A 15,440-nucleotide genomic window follows, 5' to 3' on the forward strand; every position below is an offset into this window, starting at 1 on the left:
TGTTTGGACCTTATTTTGATTCTGATTTGCATACATACACTTAAAAAATATGAGACAGTTGGGAGAATGGTTAACACTGACTGTAAATCTAATGATATTAAAAAATTAATGTAAACTTTTTAGGTAAGAAAAGAAGTCATTATTATTATTTTTTTAATGTTATCTGTGTCCTGGAGATGCATGCTGACAATGCTTACAGATGAAATGATATGCTCTCTGGGGCTGCTTCAGAAAAACCTGGGTGTTAGGGGTGACAGCGAGTGTGGAAGATTGCCCATGAGTTTAGAGTTGTGGAAATAGGTTGGAGGTCTATGGGGGTTCACTATACCACCCATCTACTTTTCTGTGTACTTTTATGGTTCTGCCATTAAAACATGGCTGTCTGGCTACACTGGTGTTTGGGTGGGTGAGGTCCACTGGCTCAGTCCCCACCCTCGCACACACTGAGACGTGGACATCCTCTGGGGCACCACTAGAACAAAGCTCCCTGAGAGCAGGGATCATTACTACTTTTCATCCCTGAAGAATCCTGAGTTTAGAACAGTGCCTGGCATGTAGATGGTCCTCGGTATTTTGTGGAATCAATGTATGTTTCTCAGCACGAGTGGTATTAGGCTAGTACCATCAGAATCACTGGAAGAACATCCTATATCTCAGAGGCTTGGACAGGAGCCCCTGAGATTTTCTGCAGCATGGGCCCTGCACTATGGGTGCAAACAAGTAAGCTCTTGCCTCATTCACAAAACTAGAAATGGCAGAAATGGGTTTTGCTTGGCAAGCCAAGGACATGGACCACCTCCTGCCTCCCGTGTGGCAAGGCTGACCCAGCCCACGAAGTCCATGGCGGTCTCTAAACCTGAGGGTCTCCCCATGGGACATACTGCAGTACAACCTGAAAGTGTGTTAAAAATACGGCTTCCTGGGTCCTTCTTGCAGGCCCCGGGCCCAGGGAAGCCACTGCAACCCAAAACTTCACAGCCAATTCTGAGGGCTATGAGCAGTTCCCCAGATGATTTCCCTGGCCCTGTCCTGGCCTCAGCCCTCAGAGCGGTGGTCTGATCATGTCCCATAGCGCCTCCCTGTTGGCAGGAGGTTGAGTACCTTCCCACAGGCACCTGGACACGTTCACGGTGGGCGCGTTCATGGTGGGCGCGCTCACGGTGGGCAAGTTCACGGTGGGCACGTTCACGGTGGGCACGTTCACGGGGATGCAGGCCCGTCATGATCCCCCTCCTTGCTCCTTGCTCCCCCTCTTGCTCAGCTGCCAGGATTTGTTTTCTGAGGTTGAAGCACTTTGCTTTTATGGGGCCCTCCCTCCATATTCTCAGTAGGCAGCCCTCCTGCCTTAGAGCTGAATTGTCCCGCTTCTTTGTTTTTAACTAGCATTTTTAACTAGTTTCTGGAGGTGGGGATTCCTGCTGCTGCACTTAGTCCCTGGGCTAGTGCTTCCAATTGATATTCTGCCTGCAAGTTACCTCAGAGATAAGACTCCTTCACGGCTGCGGAGTCTGGCTGCTTCCTCCCCGGGCCCGGCCTGACTTTTGCTTTCCTATTATATAACTTTATTGATTAATCAAAACTATTGCTCACAGCTGCTGGTTAATGCGTGATGGCTCTGGAGTGTTCCTGAATACAATTATTTATTGCTTTATTGATGTGCTACTTATAACTCTGTTAAGTAGCATAGGGTGTTTAATTATGTGAAAGGGAAGTGCCAAGGCAGCTGCTGAAAGCTGGAGTTAAAGAGGCCCAGCACCTGAGTTCCTGACCATGTGCCATAAAACAGCCTCAAAACACATGCGCGCACCACCGACCAGCCCCGCTCCCGAGGGTGAAGCGCCTGCGCACAGAATGGACTCGGGCAACTGCCGTGCCACTTTGTGGCCTGCTATTAGCCATGGCACAAGCAATGAAATCTCCATGTTGTAAATGAAAAGGAGACTTCCGGGAGGAGTTTTCTTGCATTTTCTATTTATTGCTAAATGATCGACGTGGAGCCCATGTGGTGCAGAGTGGGGGGGGCAAAGCTAGAGGAGGAGCTGATGGGGCTGAAACGTGGCTTCTGTGGGGAGGGCATGGCGCACGTGGCCCACAGGCTACCGGAAATCAGCTCCTTTCTGCTGGATGGTGGGCTCCGGCCAGTCCAAATGGCAACCCTATTGCCCCAGGAGAAACTTTTGAAAGAAACAGGAGCAGGGGACTATGGGCGTATTCACCACAGTTTGCTCCTAATGCTGTCTCGCCAACGAGGATGAATTTCCTGGTATGGTGCCCATGAGTTCAACACCTCAGAGACCCTGGTGAAATGGGCTTCGTGCCTGTGTTTGAGTAAACGCATTGCTCCAAAGTCTGAGCCCTGACCTGACAGAGGAGAAAGTTCCAGTCATTGAATTCTTTAGGGTGGAGGTTTTCTAGTTATGCTCTGAGCAATCCTGGGATTCCTTGTTTCAGAGGTGGGCAGCCTTATTTGCCATGGGCTAAGCTGAAGCAGCAGGATCTTTGGGCAAAATGACTGGATTGGGGGCCTCGTAGGCAGCCTCCCTGGAGAGCCGGTATCCCATCCATACCTTCAACGACCCCAACACCCTGTCCGTCCCTTTCCACTTGTAGGTCACCTCTGCCCTAGGAATCTCTCCTGTCTTGGGATGATTCCTCTCCACAGTTTTGATTTAGGGTGGAGAAAATGCCTCTTCCTTCCAGTATCCTATAAAATCAGGAACATGGCATAAATTAGTATCTCAGGAAATCATCTTGTCATGGAGACATGTATAGATGCCAAGAAAAATAATTTGTAAGATGGTCATATTGTAGTGCAGAAAGCTCTCAGCCTGGAATAAGAAAGAGTAGGAATCATGTTTCTGCCAGGTTGTAGTCATATGACTCTGGGACAGCCACCTAATTTTTCTGAATCTTGCTTCCTTATTAATAAAATGGGCAAAACAATAGCTACATCACAAGCTTGTTGTGGATATTAGTTGAGATAATAGATGAGAAAAGCCCAGCTCTATCCCTGATAATGGTGAAAAAGAAAATACTAATGCTCATTTTTTTCCCTGGTAATAGTATAATAATTGTTCTTTTAGATAAGAGGAAATAGAGATCATGTTTTGAGTTGTACTGTATTTCTAGAGTTTTATTCCATGCTGAATTTTATGGAGATTGTATACTCATAAAATAAGGTTAAGTGTCAAGATTATAAACTTGCATATGAAATAGGGTGATTTTTGAAGGTATAGTTTTACAAATATATATTTATCAAAAGTTTAAAAAATGTGTATGAAATTGGGATCATATATTGTATGCAATTGTATATTGGACTTCTTTATACAATTATGTCATTAACAGGCTCATTTTAGGAAGCATTGTTTTGTTTTGGAACGTAAACTCTCTTCTCAAGAATTCCTAGGAACTGAGTTTGCTCAAGTACATTGAAAAAAAGAAGTTGTTTATAATACTTAAAAGCCCATATTTGTCCCATGTAATAGGGAATGCCTAAATAAAAGTGGGTACTTTTCCATCACTAGAATTCAAGGTTCCAGAGATAGCCAAGCACTCTGGATAAGGCGCGTATTGGTCCTACAACCAGGGAGTCGGGATTTGGATCTCAAAGCTTCCATTCATTAGGTTTAATGGTACCTTGGAGAAGTTCTTCAACCTTTCGGAGCTTCAGTTTCACATCTGTAAAAGGAGAAACTCAGAACCCCTACCCCAGAAGGATGTGGTGAGGAATACAGGGGACAAGCTAGGTAGGGCACTGAGTCAGTGTCCTACCACGAAGTAAGTGCTCAGCAAATGAATAGTAAGTGAGCAATTATTAGATTCCCCTTATATTAAAGTGAGCTCATTGAGATACTATGAAGGAAACTGGACTAATTATTTAAATTTATTTGTGTTAACCTGCCTAATTTCTTGCGCAAACCTTAGCAATGACTTGGAACAATGGCGTTTGGAGAGCTGTGGCCATGACTTTGTTTTCTCTTGTGGAGTGTACTCTTGATTCAAATGTTCATTCCATTCATTTGTTGTAAAATGCTTTTTTCCCTCAGGATATTGAAAGTTAATAAATATATATTATCAAATAGATTTTCTTTATTTGGTGTTTACTATTATAGTTTTATTTTGAATGTTATCAATTCTACAATGTTGTAGAAAGCCAGTGTTTCCCCTGCCCCGGCCACCATGCCTGCTCTCTCTTTCTCTCTCAAATCAACCTCTCTTTGGCATCAGGCTGTGCCGGCCCATGGTTTTGCATAACCAAGGCAAGTAACTTCCTCTTCTAAGCCTCCATCTTATCAACCGGGAAATAGAAATAAAAGGAGGTTCATCTGTGTATCCTTTACCGTACCCGACACATAACAACGGCTCAGACATTCTGTTGGGATCATCCTCAGGCAAAGTTTTAAGCTTCTGTCTTCGGGTTTTGTGTGCATGAGGCCTACCTTACCTCCCCATCGCAGACAAGCCCACTCAGACCCCCTGCCCCATGACTTCATTGGTTCAGTGACTGCTGGTATGAATTCTACTCTTGGCTCATTTGGAATCTTTATTAACACTCAATCCTGACATAGACTTATAAAATCCACTTCGGCATGCCCCTGCTGAATACCAGTCTCCCCACATGGTCAGCCTCACCAAGCACTGAGGAGAGGAGTCAAACCGCATTTCCTCAGGGTACCTGTGTGGATTTCGTCTAGGTCCTTGGATCATTTCATGGTCTATGACATAATCTAAGCACAAATTAGAACCGGTGGGGGGGGGGGGGACATTTGGAGAAATGGAGAAGCACTCCCTTAAATTGGAAGAATGATATGTAAATCCAGAATCCTTTCCTGTTTGGAAATGAGATGACACGTATAAGGTTTGTGTAACCTATGACATGCTTCATCAGTGTGACTTATCCCTGTCATGATATCTGCTCAGGGCCTCAGTCTCTGGGGAATGAGCAGCAGACAACTTTTGTCTCCACTTTTAAGATGAGGAAGTTTGCGTCAGAAGGCTGGAAGACTTGCTTGAAGATAGTTGGGTCGTTGATGGCCCAAGTGGGATTTGAAGTCAGAGAACTGACTCTTGAGTCCTTAGAGTAGCATTGAGTACTAAGTATGCATCCGTTACTGTACCAATCCTTGTATCTCTTACTTTTCTAACCTCGTATCATTTGATACTATGAAATAGGCACCTTGCCAATGGAGTAACCAAGACTAGAAGAAGAGTAGTGTGCTCATGCTCTCACAGCTTGAAAGGGACAGAAATGGGGTTTAAACTCTGGCCTGTCTGATACCAAGCCTGAGCTCATACTATATAGCTTCTTTAGGAAAAAAATATTCAATACTGAATAGAGCATAAGGTATTTATGTGAATCATTAAAAAAAAAATCATTAACTGATATTTTATTCTGTCCTTCCAATATTTGACAAATATTGATTAAGTCCCTCCGTTGTGTTAGCTGTTCTATTAAACACAACAAAGAGTGACTGTTGAACTTCTTGGAAGTTAGGGCTGATACTTAAAGTCCACCAAAGGGGCCTTTGAGGGCCCTGCCCATAGTCTCTCATCCTGGTGCCTTGTGTAATAATTGCCATCTCCTGCATTTCCTTGCTTGAGAGCTTCCTTTGGTCACCGTTAAAACCGGCTTTGTCGGCCTGCGTGGCCAGCTCTTCTATGTCCCCGAGTGAGTGCCTCTCAGTAACAACTTCCTCTGAAGACTGATGGCAGCTGGTCTCTAAATACCCCGGCTGCCCCCTCTGTGGTGGGATAACACCGACATGTGTATTCTGCACTGGCTCTCAGAGTTTGCACCCGTTGTCCACGGTGGTAGTTGGCTCGTCAGTACATCTTGTATTGGCTGGCTTCCCTATCCAATCTCATTTCCCTTGTTCTTGACTGGTCTTTCTTTTGCCTCCCAAATCAATGTCTTCACTCAAATCCTTGTCTCAGGGGCTACTTTTCAGGCAACCCGAGTTAAGACAGGGCTCCTAAGGATTCTTTTGTTCTGTCGTGAGTAGGTATTTTTAATCTTATGAAGATAAACAGCCATATTTAAATTGTCTTAGGAGTTAATTCTTGGTCTAGTAGTGGTTTAACTTATTTTTACTTCAGCCTTCCTATGTCTTATGTGGGGCTATTGAGAGCTGTCACCTACTTTATCCTAGACACTTAATAGATATCAAAGAAATACTGTACCAAATTTCTCCTGAGAGAAAACTGTTCTTACTGTGCAGGGATTTACTTTGTGAGGCCTGCAGGGCCAAAGGATACTCAGAGAAAAAGGTACTTAAATATGGTATTATTCTCCTTTTTCTGAATCCTACTATTTCAAAGGAAGTGCTTATTCCCCTTGTGGAGAAGATAGTACATCTGGGACTCAAGCAGGTTTTTGTGTTAGGGTTTATCTAACAATCTGAATGGGTGAACCTGGGAGCCATTCTTACTGCGTTAAAGAGCATTTTTATTTTGCTGCTTGACAAGAGTTTATCGAACCTCTACAGAATTTGAACCCCCAACAAAGCAACATGGAAACCACATCAACACACGAATGGATAAAATGCACAGTTCCAGGTAAGGTAATGGGTCTGGGAAGGGCAATTGAAATATCCCTCTTCAGGGTTCATTTGGTTAGTAAGACATTGCATTTTAAAGAATAATCAGAAAATCAAATAGACTTTGGTAGGTTTGCCTGACTTTAAAAATATAATCTCAGAGGGGGAAATGGCCTGTCTACAGAGACAAATGGTTACCAGTCTCAAAATAGTTTTTACTTTATTTTTACTCTGCCAACAAACATTCTTTTTTGGAGTTTTAACCTAATTTCCCAGAGTTGCCTGGTCTATCTTTCTTCTCTAATTTTATAATGTCCTACCCCAGTCTTTAAGGTCTCAGTTGGTTAATGTTTAATGCTCTCCATGACCAGTGTTTGATATTTGCACTTTATAGGGCTAACCAAATTTGTAGAGCAAATTAAAAGTGTGCAGGTCTTTGGCAAGCCACGTTTAGATATGTGTTGCTCAGAAACCGTCTCCTTGTTCAATACTGCATGCCCCAAATAGTTTCAATTAACTCTTTTCCTTTCCGGCAAGATCTGCAGCTCTCCGCATTGCTTTTTGGGAGCGATTACTTCCTAGATTTACAAATGTCACAGCCTCATATGCTTCTGCTTCCAGAAAGCACATCGCAGCAGAGAGCTTCATTTCTGTGTGAAGCGAGAGTAACAGCAACAGGTAACCTATTAAACCAGATTGACCAAAGACCACAAAAAAGTACACTGGAGAGGGAGCAGGGGAAGTTGGGGGAGGAGGATGTGTGTGAGGGCAGGAGGGGTAAGAACTGTAGAGTTGCTATTTTCGTTTAAAAAAAAAAAAAAAGAAGCTATGCTTATTCTTAAAAAACACAGAGGTGTGGGACTCATGGATGGCTCAGTCAGTTAAGCATCTGACTGTTGATCTTGGCTGAGGTCATGATCTCGGGGTCCTGAGATGGAGCCCTACATCGGGCTCCAAGCTCAGTGGGGAGTCTGCTTAATATTCTGCCTCTCCCTCTGCTCCTCCCCCAGCTTACTCTCTCTTTCTGTAAAATAAACAGATCTTTAAAAAAAAAAAATACAGGTGGAATAACACACAGATTAGGTAAAGAGCCATTGCTGTAATTACCTCAAGAAATATATTATTTTTCTTACCCATGGGTTTAACTTCATTTTTTGGTTTTGTTTTGCCTTGTTTTGTTTTGTTGTTGAACAAAGTGAAAGGGCAGTGTGGTATGTATCACACAACAGACAGGGTTGGGGGAACCAGAGCTTGGGTTTCATGTCTAGTAAAAGGGCCAGATTCACGTAGGATGTTGGTCACGCCCTGTCTTTAATCTCCCTGGGCATCACCCACGGAGGAAGAGAGTGCTGTGATCTCTGGAATGTCTTCTAGTTCAGGCATATAGGGATTCAATCCTATCTTTAGCCCCAGTCATAAAATTCTAGGGGAGTGGGAGGTGGGACTTACACCAACCTTCTTAAAGGACATAAATCTCAAAAATAATTGTCAAATAGACTACAATTTAACTTGAATTTTCCTTGAAAAGTATCTTGCTTGTGGCTGGTTGTTAGCCATTTTTTCCCTCCCTCTTTCCAAGCCAATACTCTCTTTCAGCTTTGTTGAGAGACCCCAGTTTTGACACAGTGTGAGAAGATGTGAAGTAGCTTCTGGGATTTAATCAGCAGATGAAAATGAGGAATCCTCAAACTGTAGGGTCATTGATGGACTTGGGGACTCAGATTTCCTGGAGGTCAGATTTCCTGTCTCCTCAAAATTCCAGAGAAAGTCGGGCCAGGTCCAAAGTGATAGCTGCTTTCCTGGCACATGGGTAGTGACTGAATACTAATGTGTTTAACATTTGGACTTATTTTTAATCTACTGTATTAGGAGCACAAATTAAATCAAGAACAAAATGTTACCAATGTTGTTTTTTTGTTCCTGCATATGCATATATCCTTAACACTGTTTTGCATTCCCTTGTGCTAGGAAGCTCCCCATCTGACATCGACTTATTTCATAACATGAGTTTTTTTGTTTTGTTTTGTTTTAAGAGCAAATATATGTGGAGGAAAAAGAGAAACAAGGAGCTGAATTTCCACCCCATGCAGCCCCCCGGCTTCAAGAAATCACTGCAGTACAGATTTTAACAATTAACATTCCTGTAGTGCAAGTCGTTCTGGATGGAGCTAATAAATGTTTTCAAACACTCCCCAGCTCAAATACACGTTCAGCTTATTTTCTGTCATTTGATGGCATGGGTGGGTTGAGACATTCCTCTAAGCCCCCCCTTTTTTATTCCTTCTAGTCAAAGAAAGAGATCTTATCTCCCTACCCACCCTAACTCACCCCCTTCCTCTGCTCTCCCGGCTCTGTGCCTACTTTACTGAAACCTGACTTACAGGTCAGCAGGCTGGTAGCATTAATTTTACTCTGTGAGGAACACCAAGCATTTTGGCAAGGAAACATGAGAACCCTGTTATAATATTACCGTTTTTCTAAATTAAATATTAGGAAAAATTAAACCAAATTGTGACGCATAGTGCAATGGAAAATATTTCTCTTCCAAACACTTCCCTGTGATAAATGCCTGTGTAAGGAAAGCACCATAAATATGCACTACATTAAAAACCTAGATTATTCAGGTTTTAAGACTTATAGCTAAAAGTGGTTTAATGTTTCATGCCTAATAATAGATTACTCCTATCACATTTCTAACCTTTATTTCTCCTAGCTTTGAAGTCCAGCCATATAAAGGTTGTTTGTAGAACCACACGAAAGTTAAAGCAAATATTACTTAGAATGATTCATACCAGCAAGAATTTGCAATGAAGGCAGAGGCCTGCGTGTGTGTGTGTGTGTGTGTGTGTGTATGTGTGTGTGTCTGAATCAAAGGAAATGAAATGTTTGTAATATTTTTTGGTTGATAAATTTATTAAAACATTTTAGAGGCTTGTAGTAGAGGCACAGCTGACATAAACAGACTGACTGGAAACAGATTATATTCTGCTCTGTGGGGGAGGCAGAATTTAGAGGGGGAAAAATTCCCTGGATTTCAAAAATTGCCACCAGGTCACAGCAATACTTAATTAACTGAATACATTAACGGAAGGCTATAACATAGATGCTAAAAAGGGGGGGTGGAGAGCATGAAGTTCATTTAATCCTCTGTTCTTTGCTTACAGATTAGCCTTTCAGAATGAGCAACCTGCCTTTTTTTTTTTTTTTTTTTAAAGGATCCATTTACCTTCCAGAGCTTTTCATAGCAAAACATTTTGCATGGTTGCAAAAGAAATTAATTTGTTGCCAGTTGCTCCATACTGGCAGGAATTCTGAATAAAGAATGTAAGCAATCTATCTTTGTTTGCAAGATATAATTAATCTGGCAGTTAAAATTCTTTGGAAACATTCTGATGACTTATGTGGAAAAGTAGCGCAGCATTTTCAAAGAAAACTCAGAACTGTATGCAGGGAAAGATAAAAGATATATGAAGTGTTTGTTCTAAGCGATACTATTCATTTAAAGATCATAATGTAACCCCACCCTAGCAATTATTGTGAAAAACAAGACAAATCTCTGTCTATAGCTTTCTGACACAGTCTTGATTTGAGAAACAAAATAAGCACATTACTGTTATAGTCTAATAGACTGCAAGCTGTTTTATTAGTCAGCTGAATCCTGTTTTGCATAAAAAAGAACTCTGTTTGCTATCAAGAACACATTTACATTAATATGACTTTGACAAAGTAAAATAAAATCGCATTAAGATGATGTAAGTAGATAAGACAATGAAATCTCTGTGAGAGAGTTTTGGCATACACTAATTACAGTCAAGTCCCTGCAGGAAAAGAACATATTTTTACACCAACTATCCATGTGTTTAAAAATGTAGAGAGCCCAAAATGCAATCCTTGGTTTAGGTATTTCCTGAATACATTGTGTTTCTGAGGTAGTTTTTTTTTTTTTTTTTAAAGGAGCCTGCCTGATAAATAACACTTTCATTTACTATAATAAAAGCAAGTTTCTTTCTGAATACTAGCCTGTAATCATCCTGATTATTTTAAGGGACTTTCCAATATAGGGCAGCTGAAAACAAGGTTTTAGATTACATGGTAATTTAGGAATGCATGAAAAGCTAAGCAGTTACCATAATAGGGCTCTGGATAAACTTCATGGTTTTTAGAGCAAAACATAACAACATATGTTTTGTGATTTGTTTCAATGATTTTTCTGTATTTTTTTTGTTCAGGTTCTATCAAAATATTTGGAGGCCTCATCTGTGTACAGCGTTTTTATAACCTTATTTTGAAAACTTTGATGTCTTCTCTCTTTATTCAGTCATTAAAAGAAAGGCAGTGATGGATGATGATAATGCTGTGGATTTTATGACTAATCAGTTCTTGGCAGTGGCCATATTTCTTCCACAGTGAAACTTTAATATTCTTTTGGCCTTGTATAGACTTAAAAAATTGGGGGTGGGGTGGGAGACTCTGGTACTCTGGCTACTTATTAAGTATTGCCAGTTAGCGCTCAGAAGTTAGCGCTCTGATACGACACCTGACAAAAAGAAACAATCAGGAAGGAGGCTTTCTCCTCCTGCCTGGCGGCTCACAAAATTTGGGTGCCCTGTAATTGCGTTTTCCCCTATGTTTTAAAGATAAAAGTATGGAGGAAAACCAGAGACTCTAGAAAATACGAGAAGGAAGAAAATCTCCTAGGCGTGAGATGGCCAGCCATTTGCATTTCCTCTTCTCCAACGGTCTTTGTGATGATGCAATTTTTAGGAGGAGCCTGACTTTCTGCCTGGAGCCTTTGATGTATTGTTCTTGAAGTTGCAACAACAAACACCAGGTGTCTCCACTTAGCTGAGCTAAAGTTTCTAAAAAGGAAGGCCCCTTTGCCAGGAAAAGTTGAAGCAGCCTTCCCTTTCCCTAGAGCTCTTGGCTACTGCCTAGATAAGCCCAGAAGGACTGGCAGGTCCCAGTGAAAGGGAGTTCATTCACTGATGGGTGTTCAGGTTAGACTCATTTAAGCTGTTGACTCAAATCAGATCTATAAGGGGACCTGATTTTTATGTGGAAGTCATGAAGACTGTTGCCTTTGGAAACATTGGTAACCTGGGGAAGGTGTCTAGTGAACCAGGTAGCAGTGACTGGAGTTACATTCTTGAGTTGCTCTGACAAAGACTCGCCATCTTGGAAAGCAAGAGGCCAGTAGCTTGGTGGATGGGAGTCTTCTTCTTGTGAAAAAGCCAACTCAACAGGGTGTATTCTGCTTGGGGACAATTAGAGTGAAGACCCAGCAGCTGATGTGTGGGCTTCTTCTCCACCAGTGGCCAATACCTCAAATTCCAAGTAGCTATTTTCATTAAAATTATTCATTTCTTCAACAAAAAGCATTTGTTGCCAGGTACTGTTCTAGTGAATAAGCTAGACAAAATTCTTTCATTTGATGTCAAGGGTAACAACTGAGGCCAGTGTTTGCAAAAACACTATGTTTGTTTTGGCATTCCAAGTATGGTAAGATTCTCTGCTGAGAAAAGATTTCTTATTTCCTTATGCTCTGGAACTGCTGGGTGAGCAGGGATCTAGATGTAGAGCTTCTTAGAACTTCTTAGTAGACTTAATGTGCTCGTTTGTATTGCCCCTTTCCAAGAGATGTCCTATTTTCCTGAGGTAGGCAAAAACTTAGATTTGGAATGTGGAAGGAGGCAAAAGCAAAACAAACAAACAAAAAACAAACAAACAAACAAAAAAAACCCAAATAAAAACAAAGCCAATAACAAAAAGCAAGCCCCCAAACCAAACCAAACCAAACCAAAAAAAAGCCCACTGTGCTTGGAAGCTACCTGTTCAAGGAAGGTGATATTTGCCCCAGAGAATATAATTGTGGAAGTAGTACTGATCCCAGTATAGGGGAAAGCTCTGTTCCCCATGGGTTCTGAGTAGCCTTCAAACAACCACATGGGAGATGGGAAAGCTAAGAGATATGGGTTCTAATCTCAGCCCTGCCTCTAACTAGCTATGCAATGGTGGATAATTTGCTTACCCTTTTTGATCTTAATTCCTCATTCCTAATAACCAGCATTGAATATGTATTAAGTCACTTAATCATCAAAAGAGCTTTAGAGGGTAGATTAAGTTGTTACCTCTATTTTATAGATAAGGAATCTGAATAACAGATTAAGAAACTTATGCAAGGTCACACAACTAGAAAGTGATGGTGCCAAGAATATTCAAGGGCAATTTTGGACCAAATGGTTTCTTCTTCAGGATCTAATATTCTATGATTTTAGGAGAGTGGGCTTTGCTATGTCTTGTATTTATTGTGATAGGGCAGTCAAACCTCTAAGCAGAAACCATTCATCAGTCAGCAGATTTATTGAGGCATGTACTCTGCACCAGAATTAGCCAAGACCCTAGGGAATCCACTGGGAGCAAGATAAAGTCCTTGCCCTCAGGACCTTATAGTCTAGAGGGGGTGTGGTAGGGGACTGGTAAACAGGCAGTCCCTATGTGTAACAAAAATAGTCATTATCACTAACATTTCTATAGTGAATCATAGTATTAAAATATTGTGGCAGACTCCTCATAAAAGCCAAAAGTAGAAACAACCCAATTGCCCATAGATTGATGAATGAAATAAACAAAATTTGGTCTATTCACACAATGGAATATTATTCAGCCATAAAAAAGGAATGAAGTATTGGTAATGATACAACATGATGGAACTCCCAAATCATCACGTGAAGTGAAAGAAGCCAGACACAAATGCCACATACTATATGATTCCATTTACTTGAAATGTCCAGAATAGGCAAACCCATAGAGACAGAGAGCAGATTAGTACTTGCCAGGGACATTAGGGAATGACTATTGTATGGGATTGTTGTATTTTGGGGGGGGTGTTGAAATATTCTGTGATGGTTGTACATCATTGTAAGTACTAAATGCTCCTAATGATAAATTTTATGCCAAGGGTGTTTTACTACAATTTAAAAAATGATAATAGATAAAGCCAGAATTATTATTCCTATTTCAAATTAATAAATCCCTATTCAACACCTGTATTGTGGAAAGTGGCTCACTAGTGTTGTGGCTATAAAGGTGAATAAGATATAATCCCTCTCCTAACAGATTTTATAATCTACTTACTGGAATAAGAGAAGATCAACAATGAATTGCATTGAAGCATAATTAAATCATCTTTATAATGGCAGAAGGGGCACAGATGAGGAATATTGAGGATAAAGGAACAATTCATCACAAAGGCACGCCAAAAACACAAGTGCCAAGCACAAAACCCCAATGGCATTTCTTGTTGTGATGGTGACATAAAGCAGGGATTGGCGCACAGCCACGCGATAGTCATTGGCCATGAGAGCCAGGAGGTAGCGGTCAGTGGAACTAAAGGTGGTGAGGTGGAAGATGGAGCGGTGTAGTGTGTGTAGATAAAGCTGCCCCATGCTCCAACAACATGGCTATCATCTGAGGCACAGTAATAGATGCGGGGCAGATGTCATGGAAAAATAGTGACTTGGGACCACAAAAAAAGAAACAATTCATTTTCTACTGAGGTTGTTGGACAATCCTCATGAAGGAAATGGTGCTTCTTGTGTCTTGAAGTTTGAATAGAAATTCAAGTGATGAAGAAGAGGAAAGCAATGGAGAGGATAAATCACTTGCTGAAGGTCATGCAGCAGTAATGAAGCAGAAATTGTCAGGCCCCCCGTCCTGATTGAAGACACCTTCAATCCTCCTTATTTGTGGATTCCAGGCTTGCGAATTATTTGTAACTCCCAACCAATACTTGGGACAGTTTTGCAGATTTAGTGGGCCCGTGAAGAGTGGTGAATTGAGTCACTGGGCAGGTGTGTTCCCAGCAGAGGGCAAACGAGGCAACATCTGCCTTGTTTCCTCTCTCAGGGTGTAAACACATGTCCTTTTCACAGTAAGTGTAGTGTCGTGTTTTCACACTTTTGTGCTTTTTGCTGGTGATTTCACTCTTTAAAGTGGCCCCTGAACACTGTGCTGTCTGGTGCCCCCAAGTGCAAACCAGCTGCAGTGTGTTTTGTAGAGAAAAGGGGTTAGATAAGCTTTGTTCCCGCTTGAGTTATAGAGCTGTGGGCTGCGAGTTTTATGTTAACGAACCAATAATGTATGTTTAATAAGGTGTCTTTAAACAGAAACACATACAAAAGTAGGTTGTATGTGGATAAATTGATGAAATGTTGGAACCAGAGGCTCATAGGAACCTAACCTTGTATTTCCCCTAGGAGCGATGCATTGTTCAGTGTTCATGAATTCAGTGTTGTGGCAACTTTATTGAACCTGAGTAAATATAAATACTCAGAACAGACTGGCCTTCTCATTATTCTTTACTCCCAGGTTGAATTTGGACCATTCTTTCTCTACTCATCACTCATCATCAACTCCCACCTCCTGGCTAAACACACACACACGCGCGCGCGCGCACACACACACACACACACACACACACATTTTTCCCCAGAACTGTTTACATAATTTTTAGGATTCAGAGCAAAATAAAAATGCATGGCTCCTGTGCACATACTCCATACCCATGAAGCTGGTACTGCTTCTCCCTCCACCTTATCAGCCATGTCCTCACTTAAGTGAGTGTCTTTCTTTCTTCTCTGGAATTAAGAAAATCTGATCACTGCTCGCTCTACATCCTTTGAGATAAGAAGTTTACCAAGCCATTTGAACTTACCAGATGTCCCTGGGGGAAGAGGATAATATACTTTCAGACACACAGTCTGTGATGACTTGGTAGCTGAACGGTTGGCTTGGCCTTTGGCCTCCTGGAGTCAAGTGACTTGGAGGGGGTTTTGTTTTCTCACCAGCAACCAGCCAGCGTCATGTGGGCTTGCATAGAAGAGCAAAACAGGGCCACAGAACTCC

The 15,440-nt window shown here is 41.6% G+C and overlaps 1 long non-coding RNA gene across 2 annotated transcripts in view; it reads left to right on the forward strand.

The window, feature by feature from the left end:
• Nucleotides 1-7,010: 7,010 nt before the first annotated feature.
• Nucleotides 7,011-15,440, forward strand: part of LOC131828926 (uncharacterized) — a 42,164-nt gene continuing 33,734 nt past the window's right edge. The window contains exons 1-2 of one of the 2 annotated variants that reach the window (XR_009352614.1): nt 7,011-7,214; nt 8,570-8,727. This is a non-coding gene — a long non-coding RNA (uncharacterized LOC131828926). Of the gene's footprint in view, nt 7,215-8,569; nt 8,728-15,440 lie in introns of those variants that run through there. The other variant, XR_009352615.1, reaches the window with a different exon arrangement.

The sequence above is a fragment of the Mustela lutreola genome, chromosome 4 (assembly GCF_030435805.1).
Source record: "Mustela lutreola isolate mMusLut2 chromosome 4, mMusLut2.pri, whole genome shotgun sequence".
In the NCBI taxonomy this organism is placed as follows: domain Eukaryota; kingdom Metazoa; phylum Chordata; class Mammalia; order Carnivora; family Mustelidae; genus Mustela; species Mustela lutreola.